At 41.8% G+C, this 24,584-nt stretch overlaps 1 protein-coding gene across 4 annotated transcripts in view; it reads right to left on the reverse strand.

Annotated features, from left to right (window-relative positions):
* pcbp4 (poly(rC) binding protein 4) overlaps positions 1–24,584 on the reverse strand; it is a 204,873-nt gene that overhangs the window by 109,405 nt on the left and 70,884 nt on the right. For 3 of the 4 annotated variants that reach the window (XM_085407699.1, XM_085407701.1, XM_085407698.1), the window contains one exon: positions 21,329–21,367. The gene's annotated coding sequence lies outside the window, so the exon portion shown is untranslated. Of the gene's footprint in view, positions 1–21,324; positions 21,368–24,584 lie in introns of all 4 variants that reach the window. The other variant, XM_085407700.1, reaches the window with a different exon arrangement.

A 24,584-nucleotide genomic window follows, 5' to 3' on the forward strand; every position in this document is an offset into this window, starting at 1 on the left:
CAGCACACAGATTAAAAAAGATGAAAAAAAAAAATCACATGTGCACACTTGTATATTGATCTGATTATTTATTCTTTTGATCTTCATTATCTCAGTGTATATAGTAAGATGGTAAAACGTTTTTGATTGTTCTTCTTCTTTGAAAGCTACATATGCACCTTATAAGAGAAAGTAATCAGTTACCATTTGTGTCACTGTTTGATAAACACTTATTTTATAATAATACACAGCAGTGATGCCTTGAGATCAGCTACTAAAGATTTTGTGAGGATTTGATTGATCTAAAAGTCGGTGCTGTGCTTTTGGAAACCGAATTTCCCAGAGGAACCCACCCGAGGGATTAATAAAGTTTTATCTTATCTTATCTTATCTTGTAATGACCATGAAGAATACAATATGGATATTGTGGCAAATAGTCTCAATGAATTCTTTGTAACTGCTGGACCAAATTTAGCAAGAACAATCACTCATCCTGGGAAAGCACAGGAAAAACCCGATACACTGATTGACAGAAATCCATATTCTATGTTTCTCACAGCCGTTGATGAAAATGAAGTTCTTGAAATTGTCAAAAAATGTAAAAATCACAAATCTTTGGATTGTAATGATATTGATATGATAGTGGTTAAAAGAGTCATTGAGGCTATTATAAAACCATTTACATACATCTGTAATTTATCATTTCAAACTGGTCGATTTCCAGACAGAATGAAAATAGCAAAAGTTATACCTCTATACAAATCTGGAAACAAACACCATTTCACAAACTACAGGCCTGTCTCTTTACTACCTCAATTCTCAAAAGTTCTTGAAAAACTGTTTAAAAACAGACTGGAAAAATTTATAGATAAACATAAACTACTCACTGAGAGTCAGTACGGATTCAGATCAAGCAGATCAACATCATCGGCACTATTAGATTCAATAGAATACATCACAAATTCCATAGACAAAAAGCAATATGTGGCTGGGTTATTCATAGACTTGACAAAGGCATTTGACACTATAGATCATGATATATTAATAAGAAAACTGGAACGTTATGGTGTCAGAGGGGTAGTTTTAGATTGGGTCCGGAGTTATTTAAGTGACAGAAAGCAGTTTGTGAAAATAAATGGTGGTTGCTCCTTATGTATGGACATTGCTTGTGGTGTACCCCAAGGGTCAGTTTTGGGTCCAAAATTCTTCAACTTGTACATTAACGACATCTGTAAAGTGTCCAAAGTATTAAAAGTGGTTCTCTTTGCTGACGATACAAACATTTTTTGCTCTGGTGATGATCTGCAGAATTTATTGGAGGATATGACTAATGAAATAAGTAAAGTGAAGTTCTGGCTTGATAAAAACAAATTATCATTAAATTTGAATAAATCTAAACTTATGTTATTTGGAAATAGTAGTTTAAATACTAATGCAAAGATTCAAATAAATGGTGTTGATATTGAAAGAGTCAGTGAAAATAAATTTCTGGGGGTAATAATAGATGAAAAACTTAACTGGAGAGCTCACGTAAGATATATTCATTCCAAAGTATCACGAAGCATTGCAGTACTAAACAAGGCAAAACAGGTATTCGACAGAACATCACTTCATATTCTCTACTGTTCACTGGTTTCACCATACTTAAGCTATTGTGCAGAGGTCTGGGGCAATAACTATAAAACCACATTACATTCACTTTTTACTCTTCAAAAGAAAGCAATTCGAATCATCCACAATGCAGGTTATAGGGAACATACAAACTCACTATTTTTGCACTGAAATATTGAAAATTGACGATATAGTGAAATTCCAAACAGCACAAATTCTATTCAAAGCAAAAAATAAAGAACTGCCAGGTAATATTCAGAGTATGTTTTTTTTGAAAGAAGGAAGTTATAATTTAAGGGGTTTTTGTAACTTCAAAACAATGAAGGTACGTACTACAAGAAAAGGCTTTTGTGTTTCTGTTCAAGGAGTGAAACTATGGAACAAACTGAATATGGAATTAAAGCAATGTCCAAACATAAAACTGTTCAAAAAGAGTTATAAAAATATGATCTTCTCGATCTATAAAGAAAAGGAAAATATTTAAATTAAGTGAATGTCTCTATTTAAAAACAAACAAACAAAAAATTCATGATGTGATATTATAGTATATAGTATATCAGAAATCTGTTCACTATTTTTATTACAAATTATATCAGTAAGGAAGCTGACTAAATATTCACTGATAATTTATGGGACAGGGGTGGGATTAAATAAGTGTATACTTCTTCCCACTCCCTTTCAACATGTAAATTAATCAGAATGTTTTTTTGTATGTAATTTGTATAGTATATTTTTTTTCTCTCATTTCTTTTCTAAATGTACTTGTATATTGTTCACATGTTGAAATAAATTACCAATCAATCAATCAATCAATCAATCAATCAATCTTAAAACAAATTATTCCTAAAAGCTATCCCAGTTTATATAGGAAGTTTTATCCGGTTGATTAATGTGTGTAGGAGCAGCAGAGGAACAGACCTGCAGTATGAGCATTTTAGTAAGTGGACGTCTTGAGGTGACCAGTGGATGCTGTATTCAAGCTATACTGAGTTTAAAAAGCTAATTCTTTCACGCTGTATCTTAGCAAGCTGTTTATGCTTAGGCAGTATGGTTTCTTAATTAACACTCACACTCCTTTAAAGCCGGTCTGCGCGGGCACGCTCCGTTTTGCATAACTATTTTTAAATCCCTGTAGAACCGGAACCACGTAAGTTAGTGCAATAATCTTTTTTGTGAAACCGGAGGAGTTGTACTTACATCTTATGCCATCAGCTTGTCCTCGGTCACGGTTTCCTTCCACATAAAGCTTTGCAAATATTGCATAAAAAGTGCTTGCAGGAACAAAAACATAATATTCCAGAAACACGCTTTGTCGATCCGATCAGCTGTTCATAACACTTCCCACATTGAAAAAGACGTCAGCGCGAACTATCGCATGTCCGCCATGACCTGCTCGAAACCGGAAGTGACGTCATTTTCGCGGAAAATGTAGTTTTTTACTTGTAGGCCTTAAAAGCCTATACTACGGAGCCCCGCAGGAGACATGGGAGAAAAAAAAATTAAGACGGACTTTTGCGGGATCTCGCAAAAGTTTTAGCCGCATTCTTCGGAGGCCGCCAGCTCGAAGCCGACCGGGAGGTTGAGGCACGATGTGCCGGGAAAGCGGTGTTCCTCCCGGCTGTAGTAGGTCTCGACCTCCCGTTAGCTTCGCGATGGTGGGTGTCAGATCTTTTGCACTTTTGCAAATATGTGATGTCTTGTAAACCGAGCAGGTATCTGACGTTTACACAACTACATTCACGCCTCAAAATATCTTAAAAGTGTATTTTGTGACCCAGAAAGAGTAATATTACAACTAAGTAGCTGCCGCCATTGTTGGAATTCAACTTTTGCGAGATCCCGAGTTAGTTTTGCGAGATCTCACAAAAGTCTGTCTTAATTCTTTTTCTCCCATGTCCCCTGCGGGGCTCCGTACTATACTGGTGTTTTTATAAGTCATGTTTGACTTTATGCTTTTCTGAATAGTTGCTGGGATGCTTAGGACTCGAATTGCACTGCTGGAAATAGTTTATTTTGATGCACCTGCTGTTTTCTTTGCAAATTTGCATCATAGGATTGTTTTTCGTTTTTCCTGCAGTATATAAAAATTGGTGTATCTCAAAAATAAAACTATGAAGACACTCAAAATAAATGTCCTGTTGTTGTAAATTATTTTTTGGAAATTTTTTGTATTTAAAGTTTTGAGGGATAAACCTCTTAAATTTCTCCAAGTAGAAATATATGTAAAAAACCCAAAAACGATTTTCAATTTTTTTGTAGTTTATTGCACTTTTTTGCAATTTATGTAGCTACTATGGACTTAATGCATACATATTATTAAAATATGGGCTATAACAGTTGTATAGCAACTTGAAATGCTCCCAAAAATGGCTCTACAGCATGTAAAAATATAAAGTAAGCTCTGGCCTTGGTTCTATGGTAGGACTTAAAGGGTTAAAGTAATTTAATCCTTAGAAATGAGTGGCAGACCAACATCCAAAGACAGTCGCTGACGTGAAGGAGGAGAGCCGCGGAGGCAGGGAGCACGGGCTCCCTGGGGCTAACAGGCAGGAAGTAATGGACTCTTTATTGAATTAGATGCTCCGCAAAACCAGAGCAGTCATTATTATCCAGCTGAGATCCTGACACAACCACCAATAACAGGATCCATTAACCCCATTGGCTCCGCGCCCATTAATCACAATTAAAATCTTTATGTAATTTCTCTTGCAGTTTTATGCTCACTTGTCGTTTGTAGCCAGAGTTTGGGTCGCGCTGGCTCTGAAGGCTGTTCGTGCATTTGCTTCATTGCAGCTACTTTTACGATTTTTCATGACTTACTGAGTAAAAAGATGCATTCAAGAGCAGCCGACACCAAAGGCCTCGAGGAGGTAATATTACAGTGACTCCAGGCGGGGTGGACAAAGGAGTTTCTGAATGAACAAATGACTTGAGCTCAGTGACGTCAAACACTCCAACCCAGCAAAGGCACATTGAAAACTGATTTGATACGGGTATGTAAACTGCATGTACAAATAATCCCTGTGAGGCTTCAAACTGTTCCTAGAGTATTTAAAAGTAGAATGGGAGGCAGAGCCTTCAGTTTTCAGGCCCCTCTTCTGTGGAACCAGTAGGGCAGGGATAGCTCAGTGGGTAGAGTGGCGGCCCCATGATCGGAAGGTCGGGGGTTCGATTCCCCTGAACAGCTACCCTGAGGTACCCCTGAGCAAGGTACCGTCCCTACACACTGCTCCCCGGGCGCCCAATGGCTGCCCACTGTTTCACTGAGTGAATGGGTTAAATGCAGAGAGGGATTTTCCCCACGGGGACCAATAAAGTACACTTCTTTCTTTCTTCCAGTTTGGATTCAGGAGACAGACACTATCTCTACTTTCAAGATTAGGTCAAGGTCGAATTTATTTATATAGCACAGACGATGCTGCACATAGTGCTTAACAATATAAAAATGCCACTAAAAAGAAACAATGTAAAGCAATAATAACAATATAAAACAATGATAGGACAATAAAAGAATTAAAGCAATAACTAAGACTATTAAAATGTTTGGGTCATAGTGTGTTAAAAGCCAGGGCATAAAAATGTGTCTTTAGTAATGATTTAAATCGATCAAGTGTTTGTGCAGATCTAATATTATGGGGGAGACTATTCCAAAGTCTGGGACCTGCCACAGAGACGGATCTATCACCACGAGATGTGAGATCAGTCCGTGGGATGGACAGCATTAATTTTGAGCTAGACCTCGTGGTTTTTCCTGGAGCATAAACAGGAAGGAGCTCAGACAGGTAAGAAGAGCTCGGGTATTAAGCGACTTAAAAACAAAAAGTAAACGTTTAAATTGGATCCTGTAGGAGACAGGAAGCCAGTGTAAAGAAGCTAAAACTGGGGTTATAAGCTCTCTCCGTTTGGTACCAGTTAGCAGGCGAGCAGCTGCATTTTGGACCATCTGAAGATGATGGATGGAGGCCTGGACGAGACCAAAATACAATGAATTGCAGTAGTCCAACCTGCAAGTAAGGAAAGGGTGAATAACACGTTCAAATACATTCTCCGGGAGGTATGACTTTACCTTAGCCAGCTGTCTTAACTGAACGAAGCAGGACCGAACTACTGCACTCACCTGCTTATTCAATTTAAAAGAACCATCAAGGTAGACACCGAGGTTTTTGACACATACTGTAAAACATTTACAGTAGGAGGAAAAGTGGCCCAGAGTGCTGACAACTTCAGTTTTATCTTCATTGAGCTTTAGAAAATTTAACAACATCCACTGGCTTCAAACTTTCCTTTTTGCTAAAGCATATAGTTAGGGCTGGACCAGGTGACCCTGAATCCTCCCTTAGTTATACTGCAAAAGGTGTAGGCTGCTGGGGGATTCCCATGATGCACTGGGTGTTTCTTCTTCACGCACTGTGTTAACAGACCTCTCTGCACTGAATCATATCTGTTATTAACCTCTGTCTCTCTTCCACAGCATGTCTTTATCCTGTCTTCCTTCTCTCTCCCAACCAATCACAGCAGATGGCCCCGCCCCTCCCTGAGCCTGGTTGTGCTGGAGGTTTCTTCTTGTTAAAAGGGAGTTTTTCCTTCCCACTGTTGCCAAAGTGCTTGCACATAGGGGGTCATATGATTGTTGGGTTTTCTCTGTATGTATTATTGTAGGGTCTACCTTACAGTATAAAGCGCCCTGAGGCGACTCCTGTTGTGATTTGGCGCTGTATAAATAAAATTCAAGTTAGTTGAATTTAAACACTCAAAGCTGCTCCAGTGAAGCACAAGATTAAACATAAGGATATGAAACGAGGCTGCACTCAGAAATGTTCCTGCACACCAAGAGAGATGAGCCAGGGCACAGTTGCTTGTGCAGCAGGTTGCAGGAGAAAATAGAATAATATGAAGCAACCTTGTACAAAAAGATGTGAGGTTCACTCAACTTCTTTCTTCAGTTTAGCACATGCTAAATATGTACACGTGCACATTACTGCTGTTAGTGTTACTGCTGATGGTAGCTACAGAACAGCGCAGTGATAACTTCCATCCATCTGCACTTAGTTCAGATCGTTGGTTGGGCTGGAACCTATCCCAGCTATCACAGGGCCAATTAAATGAATTATATATCATCATTTCTTTGAAAAAGCATATCCCATTTATGCAGCACAGGGCAGTCTTTGTGTCACTGACTCCTGGAGTTTCAGACATACAAGGTGAAGAAAGAAAACAGGCGCTGGAAAGATCTCCTTCATCCTAATCAGAATCAGAGACTTCTTGCACCACTTTAATATGAAGGCTGGACTTCCGTGTTGTGGTGTGAGGACAACAGTATTCTGCACTTCCTTCTTCTAAGAGATGAATGGATGGATGAACAGACACAACACGACATGAAAAAGCAGAATAAACATGTTCTTAATGCTGTCTGTGTGTCATGTGCTTGATTGTCCCAGCAGCTGTTCCACACGGCCTCATCGCTCGTTTCTCATATTTGTTGAACCGTCATCGGTCGTCGTGGAGGGGAAGCTTTACAGGCCAACTGACAGCCAGTAAAAGTTACAACCACAGGCAGTGCAGAGATGGCAGCTCAACGGGGAGCGAATAAAAATATCTCCACGGCATCAGCACATTCCTTACAGCGGGCCGAGAACACTCAGGACGTGACTCATGGTGAAGATTTGGAGGAACAACACAACCGCTGGCAGGACTGGAGATTAGATGTGGACTGATTTGTCTCAGCGGGACTTCCTCTGGCGACTGAGCGGTTCCACTTGATGTAGTAGGAATGTAGCAGCGCACTCGATAGCCCCTCCGCCACGGAGCCGGTCTGTTAAAACTGCGATTACCTCACTGGGTGTGTGAGTGCATACGTGCTGTATCTCTGTGTGTTTGGATTTGGCCACCCTCAGAGTCGTGCTCCAACCGCTCTCTCTCCTCTACCTCTGCTCTGTTTCTCGTCAGAGAGAGAGCGGCGTGTGTGCGGCTACTCGTCGGGGAAACTGCTTGCACATCAGCTCCTCTCCGTCCACTCGCTTTGACTCAACATCACCGTCCTGCTCTCTTTCTGACCGGGACATTTCTTTCTTTCAACCGCACAGTTTGGTCAGAGTCACGCCAGAAGCATAACACGTGCACAGAAGGACAGTAAAACCACAAAGATACACGATTTGTATCCATACTAGGGCTGCCACAAACGATTATTTTGATAGTCGACTAGTCAGTGATTATTTTTGCGATTAGTCGACTAATCAGATCATCATCCATTGGACATAAAACGTACAGCTTATTGCACCAGCAGCATCTGCTTTTATATAACTATCATTAGCTTACAGCTTTAAGTGTGTAAGGTATGTGCTAACTAAAAATAAAGACAAGATGATAGTTTATTACATTTTAATGACATTTGCAGATTGTTTCGGTGAAGTTTAATAAACTCCTTGCTATCTAAAATATAACAGGACACTAGAGCTGGGCGATAGAACGATAACGATATGTATCACGATATAACTTTTTCTCGATAGAAAAATTAAACTATCGCGATAGACCTCGCCGCTCTTGTCCTCTTAAAAAAAAAAAGAAAAAGAAAAAAAGAACAGCCAATCCAAATTACGTAGCGCAGAGCCAAACCAATCACAGCCGCAGCGTCACGTCGCGTGACTTGTTACGTACAGCACAAATGCCAAGCCGCACGTGTGTATTTGTTTGGGAAGCAGCCAGCCACCGTACCGCCCGGGTAATGGAGAAAATGAGTGTGCCGGCTAGAAAAATCAACCGAGCGTGACCGAAGGGAAAACAGATGATGGTTCCAACGCCGGAGAGATTGTCGAACGGAAGAGCCACAGAAGTTCCGTAGTGTGAAGGTATTTCGGCTATTTCAAGTCTGACAAAAAACAGAGTAGCGTGCACTGTAAATTGTGCCGAAAGCAAGTCTGGAAATACAATGAACTGGTTCATGCTCAGGCTACGTCCACACGTACCCGGGTATTTTTGAAAACGCAGATTTTTCTATGCATTTGCACCTTTCGTCCACACGTAAACAGCGTTTTTGGTCACTGGAGATTTTTGAAAACTCCATTTTTGCATTTACCGGACTAGAAAAACGGAGAAAACGCAGCGTCAAAGGTGTGCGCATTTTTTGACGTCACACTGTGCGCCACGTTATTGTTTCGGTGAAATGAATTTCTACAATACTGTTACTGTTAATTCTACTCTCTGCAGTGTTTAAATGCTTACATATACACACAGTTACTGTCCCTCCACACATACGACTCTGTTCTGCTTCTATGCCCCAGCTTTGTTTACTTTTTCCCACAGAGGCTTCTAGACTTCTGATTGGCCAACATTTCTGCACGGCTAGGAATCTAGCGCCACCTGCTGCTTTGGCATGTTCATAGCAGCGTTTTCCTTCATTTCTGCCTTTATGTGTGGACGGGATTATTTTTCAAAACGAAAACGGAAAATCTCCGTTTTCAAAAATACCCGTGTACGTGTGGACGTAGCCTCAGTCTCTGACTGGAAGCGCTGATTCGTCATTCGGCTTTTGTCAGACTAAAGTAACTGTTACAACTGTTTGAAAAGCTCAGCTATACAACAAGGAGAGATCGAGAATTTCCTTTTAGTTCTCAGTTTATTTGATATTGACAAAAGTTAGTCAGTTTTGTCTGTTCTTCTGTAAAACAAACTAAGATTTATTTTTAGAATTAATATTTTGTTTCTAAGTGGAATTGACAATTTAGTCTGTTTCGTTTGTTCTATTTTGAAACTTAAACGCTTTAGCGGCTGCCTTTTGTGTAGTTTGTAATATTTGCCTTTATTTATCTGAAAAAGTCTCGTGTTCCTTAAGTACATCTACCCTGTTGAACTTATTATGGGAAATAAATATTTAAATAAAAACAAGCTGCTGATTATTTCACATTTTCCTTGTGAGCAACGGCACATTTAAATCTTACAAATATAGTTATTTGGCTGATATCGTGATAGATATCGTTATCGCCTGAAATGAAAAAAACATATCGTGATATGAAAAAATCTCATATCGCCCAGCTCTACAGGACACCGGAGTAAATTCTGGAGCATCTCACACTTCTGATAATCAGCTGTCTGCTTGACGTTTATTCAGCTGTGTAAAAACTATAACTTTAATCTCAGCCAAACCGATTTACTCAGGAACAAATAAAATACTGAAAAAAGCCAAACAATAACATTTTAAAGTTATCTAAGTGACTTATATATATTTAACCTGAGTAGTGAAAGACGGTGGTGGGTTTGAAAACGATTTGCCGGGAGTCCGGTGTTCTCACGGCTCTAGTGAGCCTCGCCCCCGGTTCGCTATCGAGCTAGTGGGTAACAGACGTCTCCGAAAACGTCGGCGCGCTTTTGAAAATATGTGGTGTCTTGATAAACTGAGCAGATATTTGAGGTTTACACAGCTACATTCTCGCCTGAAAATATGTTAAACGTTTATTTTGTGACCCAGAAAGAATAATAAGAGTAACATTAAAACTAACTAGCTGCCGCCATTGTTGGAAACTGAGCTGGGCCGCGCTATGAATTCTGGAACACAGCTTCTTCTTCTTCGGGGTTTAACGGCAGCTGGCATCCTTGTACATGCAGTGCTGCCATCTTCTGTTTCAGTCCGTTATTACACTCTTAAATCCTGCTACTTATTCCTGCGTCTCTTGGGATCTTACAAAGCTTCAAACGACGCGTCGACTATTAAATCAGTCGTCGACGATTTTGATAGTCTACGTAATTGTGACTAGTCGAATAATCGTGGCAGCCCTAATCCATACTGTACAAGATATTTGACATGAGGCCTCATCTGATGATGAAACAATCATCGATGTGTCCATAGACTGCACAAATGTCCAGATCTATTGTTGAGGAGCGCCACTCCTGGACGTGTGCAGCCTGCAGTGGCTGTTGTGGCCGCCTCTGATGAATACGTCAACCCAGAACATCCCATTCAATAAGTGGCATACTGGGACTAAATGCTGGCCAAGGAGCTGTGTGGATATGCTCCTGATTGAGAAAAGCCTGTTCTCCTCTGGCAGAGTGGAGGCAGGCATTGTTCTGCTGAAACAGCCGCGGGGCGACGTGCTGCTGCAAGAACGGCACAAGTAGCACCTCACCCAGGTGCTGCCGTCCACTCTAATTTCCACCAAAACAATGCAATGACATGGACACGCAAGCCTCAAGCAACAATGTGGAAATGTCTGTACAATTATTAACCAAACCAAACCTTCATGTTACAATTATTAATGAGTTATTACTATTAGTACATCTCCAAAAGTTGATTCAGTTCATCTGGACGTAGTGTTTTGTGTTGTTGTGGTTGTTGATCAATGGTCATGAGAATTTCCGTCCTGATGAACAGAATCAGATTTTGGAGATGTACTTACCTGGATGACTGGATGCATCAAGACGATACTATTAGTACAATTTGAGAGTCGTGCAAATTACATGTTTTACCTGCAAGAAACCAAAATGGGAGAAACCCAAGAAAACGTAGTGTTAGCAGGTTTGTGCTCCGAGTCCTTTCTTACTATGACCAGATCTCAGCTTTTGCCGCCGTTCTCGTGCTCTTTGTTCCAAAGCGTTACTGCTGTATTCAACATTTGAAGAGCCGTCCTGAAGATGAATGCTGGGCAAACATTACAGGAGTCTCTAGAAAACATCAAACATCCACTGCAATCAAGTCTTTACGTAACACAGCTGAAAGAACCAACATGGCCACATTAATCATTTAACCTTAAACCTTCAGAAGCTCAGCGTACGAGCTGCCTCCTCGGGTTACCAGCGAGCGACACTTGATGTAGACGGTTGTGCACAGGTAAGTTACGCCAATTCAAGCAACAGAGCGAGACTCAGTTGTGCCTTAAACGAAAATAAAATAATATTGTATTAACCTGAGAGATTGTACAGTAGGCTGTGGGTAATATTTTTACTCCTCAAAGTCTCCAGTGTATTCGCACAAACAAAGAAGAAGCACATTACCGTACAAATCCCGTCTTTTAAAACCAATATCTGTCAGTAAACCTCTGGGAGCCAAAATGTCTGGAAGAAAAATCCATCCAACATTTTGAGGCATTTGAATAACAAACTGTCAGCCGCTCAGTACGAGTGGAAGAATGACGGCAATGTCACACCGAGCATTCATCTGGGAGCCGTGAATATCTGTGTGAGCCAACCAGCAGCCGTCTCGTGCCAGTAGAACCAGTACGATTCAGCCTCTGGAGACTGTGCATTTAAAATCCCATAAAAATTCATCCAGTAGTTACACTGAATGAGACATTCAACCTCCACAAAGACAGACTCCAGCTGCACTGCCACACCTACAACTACGGGAAACATCCAGTTCAGGTTTATTAATATAACCTCAATTCACAACAACAGTCACCACAAGGTGTTTTATACAGAAAGGTAAAGACTGGGACACCAGCAGCGCTTACTCAGGAGAGAGAATAAAGTTAGAATAAAGTTTCCTAGAGAACAGGTTAAAATGTGTCTCCATGCTGAAGAATGGCTACATTTACACGTTTATAAAAGCTGAAGAAAAGAAAATGTTTCCATACAAATTAGGGCTGCTCAATGAATCGAATTTTAATCACGATTACGATCTGGGCTTTCAACAATCATTAAAAATGACTGAGCCGATTATTAGCCCCTCGCCCCGTGCTTTCAGGGCGACCGTGGCTCAGGGGGTTGGGAAGCGTATCTGTAACCGGAAGGTCGCTGATTCGATCCCCGGGCTCTCTGTCCTGGTCGTTGTGTCCTTGGGCAAGACACCTACCGCCCTCTGGTGTTGGCCAGAGGGGCCGATGGCGCGATATGGCAGCCTCGCTTCTGTCAGTCTGCGCCAGGGCAGCTGTGGCTACAGCTAGCTGTAGCTGCCTCCACCAGTGTGTGAATGTGAGAGTGAATGAATAGTGGCATTGTAAAGCGCTTTGGGTGCCTTGAAAAGCGCTATATAAATCCAATCCATTATTATTATTATTATTTACTCTCGCGCTGCTCCGTGTGGCAAATCAAGCGCACCTCTCTGCATTTCGAATACGTGTCACAACAATTAAGAGGACCCGAGGGAAGCTCGGAAAGCTAAGCAGAAGTTATTTGGAGAGGAGAGTGACTGCCGTTGGTTGAAAAGAGGTAAAACGACTTCAGTGGTGTGGAAACATTATGGGTTTGCGGAGTCAGACGTGGATCAAGTAGACATAGTGTGTAAACTTTGCTGCGGTGTCGTAGCTGCAAATTTATTCAATCATTTATTTCAATCAAAAGTTACTACTTTCAGTGTTTCATTTTATTTTTGTTCAGGCAGCAACTTTTTGATGCAATTGTGCATTGTGTGGCTACACAGCTCCCCTTGATGTTTGGTTATTTGTATGCATAAATATTATGCAGTATTTTGAAGTTCACTAAACATCGATGTTTACATTTTTCATTTATTTTTTATATTGCAAACATTTGCACTGTTATCAGTATTTGTACACTATTTTATATTATTTTTTTACAATCTTTAAAGCCATTATTCAACACATTGTTATTGTTAAATAAATATCGTCAAATAATCGAGATCTCAATTTCAGTGAAAATAATCGTGATTATCATTTTTGCCATAATCGAGCCCTAATACAAATTTAAACCATCGGTGCAACAACGAGTGCCGCCTGTCAACTAAGAAAAGTGTCTCTAAAGCTGGGGTCCCAAACTCGTGGCCCGGGGACAGTACCAGCGGTGGCCCCGGAGACCCCTGCAGTAAAACGTGGACGTAGCTCCCAGCGCTAAAACGTAAAGCTGCATTCTTTCTAATGGCCAGCAGGAGGCGACTCAACTGTCTGGCCTCTGGTTTGGTCTGAGAAAAGAGCTTCACGCTCGCTCATTAGACACCTTCCTGATCAGCTCAGAGACTTGATCGCTCATTTCAAGTCTTACTGAGCACAACATCAAGTTCCTTTTGGTGGCAGAGCAGGTCAGCCACTTATCAGAAGGTCGGTGGTTCGATCCCAGGCTGCCTCCGGGCTGCGTGCCAAATATCCTTGGGCAAGAGACTAACCCCATGTTTGCTGGTGGTGGTCAGAGGGCCCGGTGGCACCAGTGTCAGTGCGCCCCAGGGTGGCTGTGGTTACAATGTAGCTGCCATCACCAGTGTGTGAATGTGTGTGTGAATGGGTGGATGACTGAATGTAAAGCGCTTTGGGGTCCTTAGGGACCAAGTAAAGCGCTACACAGACCATTTACCATTTTCATTTTGTGAATTTGACCCCTGCTGGAGAGAAAAGGGGCTAAAACAAGGTGGTCACTGGTCCCTCAGTGTCACACCAAACATCAAAGCACCAAAAAAGGCCTAACCGCCAGCTCTCGTGGCTACATACATAGCCCTTTATACACAGCACGTTTGCCACACATCCACTGCAGCGCTGAACTTGTGGACATCACTTTCAGAGGCGATGTAAGAACACAATTACCCGACAGAGCGAGTCTGACTGCACTCATTTGCTCCAGTGTGAGAATAGAACAGGTAATAGCACAGATAATGCCCACTCGCTACGCACCAGGCTGCCTCACGCTCTGTCCAGGCAGCAGCCTCGCCCGACCACACTGAGCATTTCCAGCAGTGAGAATGTGACTGAAGTGGACCATTTCCTGTTGTGTTTCATGTGAGGAGGGAACATTGAAGAAACTATTCCAACCTGGGTTTTCCAAAACTGCTCAGAGGATATAAAAATAACTCAGTTTGAAGCTCAAACCGTTAAAAAAGCTCAAACGTAATGGAAGCGTGATATTTCTACTGATTTCACGTGTTAATGCTGCAGCTCTGTCACTGTTCATGACGACGACATCGCTCCAGCAGCACCAAAGCTGATGTGTGTGTCGTCATTTATGTCATCGTTGTATCATTTATTTAGATTTCAAAGGAACAAAGACACAAGACAATCTGACACACACACACACACACACACACACACACACACACACACACACACACACACATGGTCTGTAGCAAAGTCAGAAGGAATCGAGCTCCTACTGTGTAACTAAACTTTTCCAGTTTAGCCAAGCCTCAAGCATCTGCAGGATTTTCAGATTTTTCTGGATGGATGGTGTTTCCACTCAGTACGTTTTCCTTTTTTAGCCACAAAATCAAAAATGCATAAAACAAGTGGATGGAAGTTCACCTGGAGGATCTGAGAGAAACAAACACACACACACACACACACACACACACAGGTCACACAGTGGCAAAGTCAGCAGGAAACGAGCTCATATTGCACAACTGATCCTTCACTTGACCCAGCGACCTCACGCCTCCTCACTGACGCTCCAGGTGATGTCTGAAAATTAAAGCCATGAAGCGAAGGGACCGGACGAATAAAATGTCAGGAATATGTTTAACACAGCAGCCGGGGAAAAAGAGAGTCTCATTTACCATGCATGGGTTATCAAATGCAAAGCTGGAAGTCAAAGTCACACGCTGCACTGGCCTCTCAAAGGCTAATCCCACCCCGCATGTCCCCAGTACGAACTCCAGCTTTAAGTGTACAGAAGTGGAGCAAAGACTTATTATTTCATTTATTGGACTTTTTGGGGTAATTGGAAATCTGTCCAACTTCTAAAAGTGTTTAATCCAAGTCTAATTCAATCCATTCACATTAGTTTATAATAAATAAGTACGTCTGTGAAAGATCACCAGTGGTGAATGTCAAATCTGGCAACGTTTTGGCATTAAAAATAAAACCAGGATGGAAATCTGAAGGATTTCTGAGGCTGTGAAAGCACCGATGACCCAAATCCATCTGATTTCTGCTTCCACGTTTTCTTTATATGCAGACACACAGGCCTTTTTAAGAGTTTGTATTTTACACACTAATTGGCATCTTGGCAGAGAGGACGAATGAGAGCAGGAGAGAAAACAAGCAGTCACGTTGATTTAAGCCAAAGATGGAGAGCGGGGCGGGGAGGCAACGAGCAGAGAGAGATGAAGAGAGATAAAAGTGGCAGAGGGACAGAGAGCGAGGACCGTCAACTCAAAAACGGCAGTGGCACTGATAAAAGCAGAGGGATGGATGGTGGGGCACAAAGAGGAGAGAAGAACAAAGAAGGTGGAGATAGACGAGGAGGAGGAGTCAGACAGACCCAGAAAATTTTGCTCAGGAAAGAAAAGGAAACGGAGACGAGGCCCAGATGATTCCTGATGTTGTTACAGCTCAGTTAGAAATCACCTCCACCCGTGTGTGGGAGCACACATCCACCGAGTCCATGTGGGGCTGACATGTTAAACACATGCTGAATCGGAGCAATTTTAAGTAAAACAAGCTCACCGATTGGACGGTTTTAGTGACATAATCAGCGTCAGAAGTCCAGGACCAGTGTTGATATATTCCATTCTTTACGTGGTTATCTGCTACAAAATGAACCTCCAGGAGTGAAGGATGAAACCAGGAACTGCAGTTCCTCTAACGTCCACTCGAGGCTCCAGCCCTGAGTCAGTCTCCAGATAGACTCAAATGAAAACGGGTATCATTGCTGATAATTGATCCATAATGCTGAGATTTTTCCTCTTGCTTGCACAGAACCACTTTGGTCCAGTTCTCCGATCAGCACCAGGTTCATCTGTTAGATTTGTGAGCAGCTCGGTGAAATGATCAGAGTGTGTTTTACATTAAACTGTTCAGGTGTGCAAACGGCCACGTTACACCGTGTGTAAACTGACAGATGTTATTTGCATGACTGGCCAAAGGGCAGTGAGACCAGAAGACAGATTCGGCTCCACGCAGCGTTTCCTTCATGTTCAGCAGGATGGCTGCTGCAGGCGCTGAAAACCGAAGTGACACGCAATTCACTCAGTTTGAAGAATCTCCTGCAAAAATGTGTCCACGGAGAAACTTTTAAAGGATTATTTGTATTTGTGGAGGTAATGATAATCAATCACAGCGGCGCATAAAGTTTATGAAGGTGTAATTCACTACAGATGACAGAAAAACTGCAAAAGTTCAGATATGGATGACGTGTTTGGAGGATATAATAATAATGATGTCATCAAATATGCTCACATGACCAAATCACACATTACTCCAAGTCTGCTGCAGGCAAAACAGGAGGAGCATTAAATCTGATGTGTGTACGCAAAAGTTAAATTTACCACATTGTAAAAAAAATAATACTACAATATACTTCAACTAGCAAAAGTAAAAATGCTGCTTCTTCAGTGGCTGAATGCATAATGTCTAATGTTGCAGTTCTAACAGAATTTAAACGCACTCTTCACATTTATCTCATGTATGTAAAACACTCCAGTTTATCTGTACACTTCTGCAGAGTGACTAATAAAGCTGTCAGAAAAATATAGCGCAGCAAAAAGTTCAATAATTCAGCTCGACGTGAAGTTCAGATGTAGAAGAAACAACCGGAACTACTTTATTGGAATCAGCCTGAGTACGTTTAAAATACAAACTATGATGACTCGAGAAACAAACAGATGAGAGATGATGAAAGAGTTCAATACAGGAATTATTCAGAGTAATGCTTGTGATTAATCATCTTAGTCACTAAAACAGGGAAAATAATGTGAACCACAAGCAGTGAACATCCATTTATTAGCTGACTCGGCTGCTGGAAGAAGAAGCAAAACTCTGTTTGGAACTCGTAATATTGATTCCTGTTGGAAACCACACAAAACAAAAAGAGCTGTTTTTAATGTGACGTACCTGCTCCACTACAAACTACTGGGAATGAATGCTGCTATGTTAGAGCCTAGTGTAGAATATAAACATGTCACCATACTGTACTTAGTTCAGTAATGGAAGGCAAGAGACCACCAACCCATTTTTAACAGCAGGGCCCTGTTTCAGGAAGCCGGTTTAGTGGAAAAACTGAGTAAGTATACCCTGAGTTAACGAAAACTCTGGGTTTTCGGTTTCACAAAGCGAGTTCAGATGAAGCCTCAGTGAGTCACTATGACGACACACTCCGTGAAGCTAACCTGCCCCCTAGCAGGTTTACTACAACTAACCCTGACTGTCTCCGCCCCTTTGTCGGAAACCTGACAGTAGGAAGTGTCGGACATGGCGTGCCCCTTCCTTGAAGAGCCAGTAGATCGTGAAGCCCAAATTCTCCGCAGAGCTCTCCGCCGGGAGAGAGTGATCAGAGCTCGTTTGGACATTTTATCATTTCCTGATGATTTTCTGTGCGAACGTTACCGTTTCTCAGCACAATCTATAAGTTATTTGGATAACATCCTCAGGCCATATATTACGCATGTGACACATCGCGGACATCCTCTCAGTTCTGTACATATTATTTGTATTGCACTTTGGTTTTTTGCAAACGGGAGCTTTCTGTATAATATTGGTGACGCTGAGCACGTTTCCAAGGCTACCGTCTGTCGGGCAGTCAGGAATGTTACAGTTGCACTGAAACGTCTCCTGTACTCGTCTGTGGTGTTCCCCGGTCATAGACCCACAAGATTTATCAAAGAGGGATGCCACAAAATTGCAGGTATCAGGATGACCAAAACTTAATGTATGATGTGGTGATACTTGGACTACTACTTAAATTGCACATTTATTTTCAGGGTTCCCAGGCGTGATTGGCTGTATAGATGGCACTCACATTCCAATCATTGCTCCTTCAGTAAATGAAGGAGACTATGTGAACAGGAAGTCTTTCCACAGCATTAATGTACAGGTACATAGTTCCCTGTAGCATGTCAAACTAACAAATTATTTCATTATAGTAATGGATGCTAATTTGTGTTCTCTGCACTGTGAAGATCATATGTGATGCTGCCAACATTATCACAAATGTGGAAGCCAAGTGGCCAGGCTCTGTCCATGACTCACAAATATTCCGTGAATGTACACTGAGCACAAAATTTGGACATGGTGAGTTGAAAATACTTTAAAATATATAAAGACCAATTGCTTCAGGGACATTTGAACTGAAGTGTATCCTTCTGTCTTAGGAGAGTTCACTGGCTACTTGCTTGGTGATAGGGGGTATCCATGTTTACCCTATTTGCTTACCCCTTACCCTGACCCTGAACCGGGCCCACAGCAGCGATATAATCTGGCTAATTGCAGGACAAGAGCCAGAATTGAAATGACTATCGGAATGCTTAAGGCCCGGTTCCAGTGCCTGCAAAGACTCAGGGTCACCCCAGAAAGGGCATGTGACATTATTGTGGCATGTGTGATTCTTCACAACATTGCCACAATTAGAGGAGAACACTGTCCTTCTGAACCAAACAGCAGTGATCCAAACCATGAACATCCTGACCCTCCCACGGACATACAAGATGGAAGAGCAGTCAGAGACACCATATGTCACAATCATTTCCTTTGACCCATCACCTCAACATGTTGAAAGACGAATAAACAGATTTTCTGTTCAACTGGCTTTATTGGTCGCCTGTGTTTCCTGTACACAAAGTATTAAAAGATGTAAACCTCATGAAGTGTCTCTGTTGCTTCCTCCTCTGTAACAGCTGTCAATGTTTCTTCATTATTTTCCTGTAGTAAAGAAATAAACAACATTGCTGTTCTACTGTAAACTCATATAATCTGTGGAGTATTACTCACAACTGCATGTTGGTCTGGCTCAACAGGAGGCTGCACCAGATGCAGTACACCACCACCATCAACTGATAGAATATGAGGTTTATACAGGTCACTTATAACTTACAAGGGACCAAATGGCAATTAACAAACATACCAAGCACCTTACACTTCATTGTCATTATGCTCTCAAAGACAACCAAGACTGAGGGAAGGCAAAATCAGTAGGAAAATAACTTCACTACAAAATAATCCATTATGGTAAAGAGTTTATCAAATGAATGAGTAGCACTGCAAAGGTGACTGTGAAGAAAGGATGTATGCACATCATGTATTATTTTGAATTTACCCCTTATGTAGGCACTTGTGTCTTGCGGGGTTATTGACTCAGAGGATGTCCCCGCAGAGATGCCTTCGGCCACAGGGCGCCCACTGTTTTGGCTGAGGGCCAACTGCTCAGCCTCTGTGAGTGGTGGTGGTGGAGGACCCCCACCTGTTTTTCGGGCCTCCGCTTTTTTTCTGTTGGCTATAACGGGCCACATTTGAGCATACAGAGTAAGCAAATATGTACTTGTAATGTGCTCAGATAATTTCAATAAGTGCTTACAGAAAGAAAATTAATGTAGCCTCTAACTGCAATTGATTTACATCGGACAAACAGACCAAGCACTATGGCTCATAATACAATTACACCTTACCTGTTTGGACTATATTTTTATATTTCATTTTTACTTGCTGCCAGGCACGTTTGGGGCCTGTTGGGTTGCACCTGCGCTCACATCACATCACAAAATAAAATGTATGAAATAAAAAACAAAATAAAATATAATAAAATAACGTGTTAAATGGGTGGAAATCCCTAGATCAATGTTTAAATTAACACTCACGCATTGACTCTGTCGGCTATGTTTTGCCATGCATGCTCCCTTTCTTTTGCAGCTGAGGCTGTGTTACTTTTTTCCGCGGAATTTGCATGTTATCGGCATATGCTGCCATCAGAATTTCGGCCTCAAGCGCTATAAAATACATTGACCGCGCCTTCTTTCCCTCCGTCTCCATGGTGACTCGCTTAATCTGTGCTCCGCTTATCAGGGCTTTATGTATCCTCGTCCGCGCGCTTCACTTGGGGTTAAAGCAACTCCGCGTTGACTGAACTAATTGTTATCAGCCTTTCTGAAACCGAATATTCCGAGTTGGACAGTTCGGGGTTACTCAACCCTGCGTATCGTTTTTCACTCTGAGTTTTCTAAACCGGCTTCCTGAAATAGGGCCCAGGAGATTCAATTCAACTTTATTTATACAGCTCCAAATCACAACAACAGTCGCCTCAAGGCGCTATCAATGCTAACCAGCAGCTAGCTAACAACACATTTCTGTATTGATTTTGTTTTTTTAAAACTGGGCATTTGACATGTGCCACAGCATCATATGGTGCTTCTGCATCCGCAATTATTGTCTGTAGTTTACCATCATATACCTGTTAGAGAGTCAACATGTTCACGTAGCATCAACAAGCGCACGACTTCATGAGCTCAGGTATGGCTTCACTGCTGAAATTCACCGACTTCACTTATTAAATACAAAGTGAATATAATGCTCATGAGTCTCGCCTCTCCACAGACTAATTACTAATTCAGTTTCAATTTGATTTCATTACTTTTTACAAATCAAAACAACAGTCACTCCAAGGTGCTTTATATTAGCAGGTAACGACTCTACAATAATACAGAGAAAACACCAACAATCACATGACCCCCTATGAGCTAGCACTTGGCGACAGTGGGAAGGAAAAACTGCCTTTTAACAGGAAGAAACCTCCTGCAAACCTTACTGCACTATCTCAGTAAGGGACGGTGATCTGATATGAACAGCTGAGGCTGAGGGGAGGGAGACGAGACAAAAGACGCGCTGTGCAAGAGAGCCAGAAGCAGACAACAACTGCTCTAACGAATTTACTGACATCGTCAAGAAACAGGATTTAATCTGCAAATATCTGAGCAGCAAAACTGCTGCCATGTTTCTGATCCAACTGCCATCCTCAGACTTACAGGAGTTTCTAGATTCTTCCTCGGTATTCTTCATGTAGACTGCCTCGCTCTGCGTAGCCTCAAACATGCTTCATCTCTTTTTATACAGTAAAATAAAACCGATAAATTTTAACACAACAGCTGAAGCATAGAAAGATTTCACTCACTGACCTGCTGCTCAGATCTGTGGGCGTGGCATTCCTGGAAGACCTGTGGGAACAGAAAAAGATACTCTGATTACCATCTGCTCAAACGAGACCAGATTTAAAGTCAGTACAAACACACTGACCAGCTAGCAGCTAGTTAGCTTAGCTTAGCACTAGCATAGGAAACGAGGGAGGCCAGCTAGCCTCTGAAGCTCACTGACAGCTTTTATTTTAGTGGATTTCTGATGCGTTTCCACTTTCTCTTTAAGAAAATCGTTGCTTTGCTGCATCCATGTTCAAAATCCACTAAAGCTTGTTGGAAAACATTTGTGCTACGAGAGAAATTTACAGATGATGAAGAGAGACGTAGACTTCAGTTTGACCTCATTTTACATTTTTTTAAGTTTCTGGCATGAAGTTAAAAAAAGAATGAATAAAGAAAATGTTACATCTTATTTAAAGGGCATAAAACAGCTGCTGCACGTCTCAGATTGTTAAACTCTTCCTGCTGAGCTGTTTTTCTACAGACACCCACACAACAGACACCGAGCCCACAGACGTCCACATCCAGCTTCATTTATGCAGTTTATTAACAAATTAGTTTGTGAAGCCAGTGAGCCACAGCTGTGGAAGCACACACACACACACACACACACATATTTTTGTACTGTAAATATAAAATATTTTTCATATTTTTTGACCTGAAGGAAAAACGTTTGGAGAGAAAGAGAAAAATATAAATAAATGAAAGATTAGAATAAACTTGAACTAACAGTTCTCACCACTAAAACCATTTATTCTGACTGTTGCTTCATTAGTAATGAAAGAAAAGCTCTTTGTGAAACTGCACTGTTACAAAACTGCACCTCTGAATTGCATGCCAGGAAATGCTTTTTTTTGTCTATAATGCTCATTTTGCATCACTTCTGGTGGACGTTTACTGTGGGCGGGGCTCAGACAGCGCCGCCCACCCAGCTTAAAAGGTGTTTTCACTCAATAAAAATGTACTGAGCCACTGACATCACATCATTTACCTTGAACCAAAGTAAACAAAGTAAAATGCGAGTTAGGAGCAAACGGCCTGTTTGTTAACTGAAGGTAAGAACAGACAGAAGAAAGGTCTAACTAAGCAAAAAAACTTGTTTTATTATTATTAATACTTATTATAATTATATCATTATAGAAATTAACAATAAAAGTAATTAGTGAAAGTAAAAACTACCATAAGCACCCAGAGATAGCAGAACCTTAAAAACGCCTTCATGTCCCTGAGTCAGTTTACAGTTGGAAGCTTTTTGCATATTTGTGTTTTGGGTGCCGGCCTGAACACAAACTGATCTTTATACATGCTGTTTTTTATTATTGTGCTAACCTCATTAGTTGTACCCATCCCGACCTCAGAGACCCTCGGACAGCTCCAAAAGCAGTGTTCAGCGTACCACGGCTTACACTTGGTTCGGTTATTTTTGAGACAGTAACGATGCACCAGCATCTATTTCTGTCATAACTGCCGGTGTTCTGTTTTGGTGAAATATTCTGCACCTCGTGTCTTTGAATCTATGACCGAGAAACCGAGTGAGAGGCTTGAATACATCATTACCAGGCAGCATCATGGCAGACTCGCTGCAGGTCTTTAGCTGAGTTCTAAAGGGCAGGATATTGGAAACTGTGTCAAACCACATGCGAGTCGAGACCTTTATGCAAAATTAAATTCATTAAGAACGTCTGAACAGGTCCTAACAGGGCTGAGTCCTTGTGACAGACAGACTGAGTCCTATATACGGACATCCAGTCCTCAGAGGGTCGGAAGAAAAAGGTACAAAGATCAGGAGGAACAAAATCCCTGAGGAAATGTCAAAGGGACGATTCATGAGTGGAAGAATCGTTCCACCCACCGGTCACTCTGCTACAAACATGAACACACACACACCGACATCGTCCCATGCAGCAAACTCAAAGCGTGCACTGTTAATAAGGAGGAATGTCACCTCTGGAGTACCATGGGCACAGATATTCTATTTCATTAATCGCTTGTACAGTCATAGTGCTAGACACACTCCTTTAGACCAGAACAAATCAAACTGTTTTGACAATTTTTTTTACTTTGTTACTTATAAGAAACCAAAAACCCTGAAAAGCTGAACTCCAGGCAGCTGAGTGTATCTGAGACGTGAGGCAGTCTCACTAATGTTTTGCATGCACAGCTACCATCACTCTGAAGCCTGCAGTCACACAAATGTAAAAACTAGAGTAGATTTGGATTTCTAAACTTTGTTCCAGCTACCAGCTACCATTTTACTGTCACACAGACCGTGTTCACACTCAGTCCTTATAGACCGGAGAGATGATTTTAAAGCACAAATGCTTCCAGTGCTCTTATTTTATCCAGTGAAAGAACAAATCAAAACCTGCAATTTCCAAACCTCTGGTCAAACCTCGTGCACTCAGAATAAAGTCAATCACAACTTTTAGCCATTATCAACTCGAGGTTCTCCTCCACAAAGCAACAGCTGCTAACGAATGCAGACAGATTGCTTCTGAGCCCAAAGCAAAGCCCAAGAGCTTTTCATGCCGTGACATTCACACAAACTCCAGGGAGGAACAACTCGAACGGAATTTATGTTTGTGTGTGTGTGTGTGTGTGTGTGTGTGTGTGTGTGTGTGTGTGTGTGTGTGTGTGTGTGTGTGTGTGTGTGTGTGTGTGAGTGAGCTGTAAAGGCGGTCTAAGGCGGGGCGCGTGTCTGATGTCAGAGAGGACACTCAGCTGTTTAACACTGTGACAACTGCAGGGGGAGAGATGACCAGACTAAAAGACGACAGAGGCTGAAGGAACAAAGTATCCTAGAATCCCAGGACTCTGCTGTATGGCTGCTATGGGCATGATCCACCGCTCATTGTGTGTGTGTCTGTGTGTGTGTTCGTTCTTTTTAAGCCCTCTATGCCCTTTTTCAGACTTGTGCTGGTGTAGCCGCGCGTGCCGGTGTGAGCGCGTCAACGTGTGCCCTCTGCCCTTTTCCAGATGTCGGCTGTTAAACGTGTGCGCGTCTCCCTTCAGAGCTATAATGAGGTCCAGGGGGACGGCAGCCCTCCTGTCCATCTCTCCGACCAACATCGCACACATTGTGAGGATCCTGACCCGTACCACACACACACACACATACACACACACACACACACACACACACGCTGATTCTACACGTCTATATTTCAGTGTCAAAAATCAGGCCCCATTAGAGGAGAATGGAGGGAGTCTAATTAGGCAGCGAGTTCTCAAAAGCTCG

The sequence above is a fragment of the Rhamphochromis longiceps genome, linkage group LG5 (assembly GCF_057381845.1).
Source record: "Rhamphochromis longiceps isolate RC_006_pf linkage group LG5, R_longiceps_female_GT1.1, whole genome shotgun sequence".
NCBI lineage: Eukaryota > Metazoa > Chordata > Actinopteri > Cichliformes > Cichlidae > Rhamphochromis > Rhamphochromis longiceps.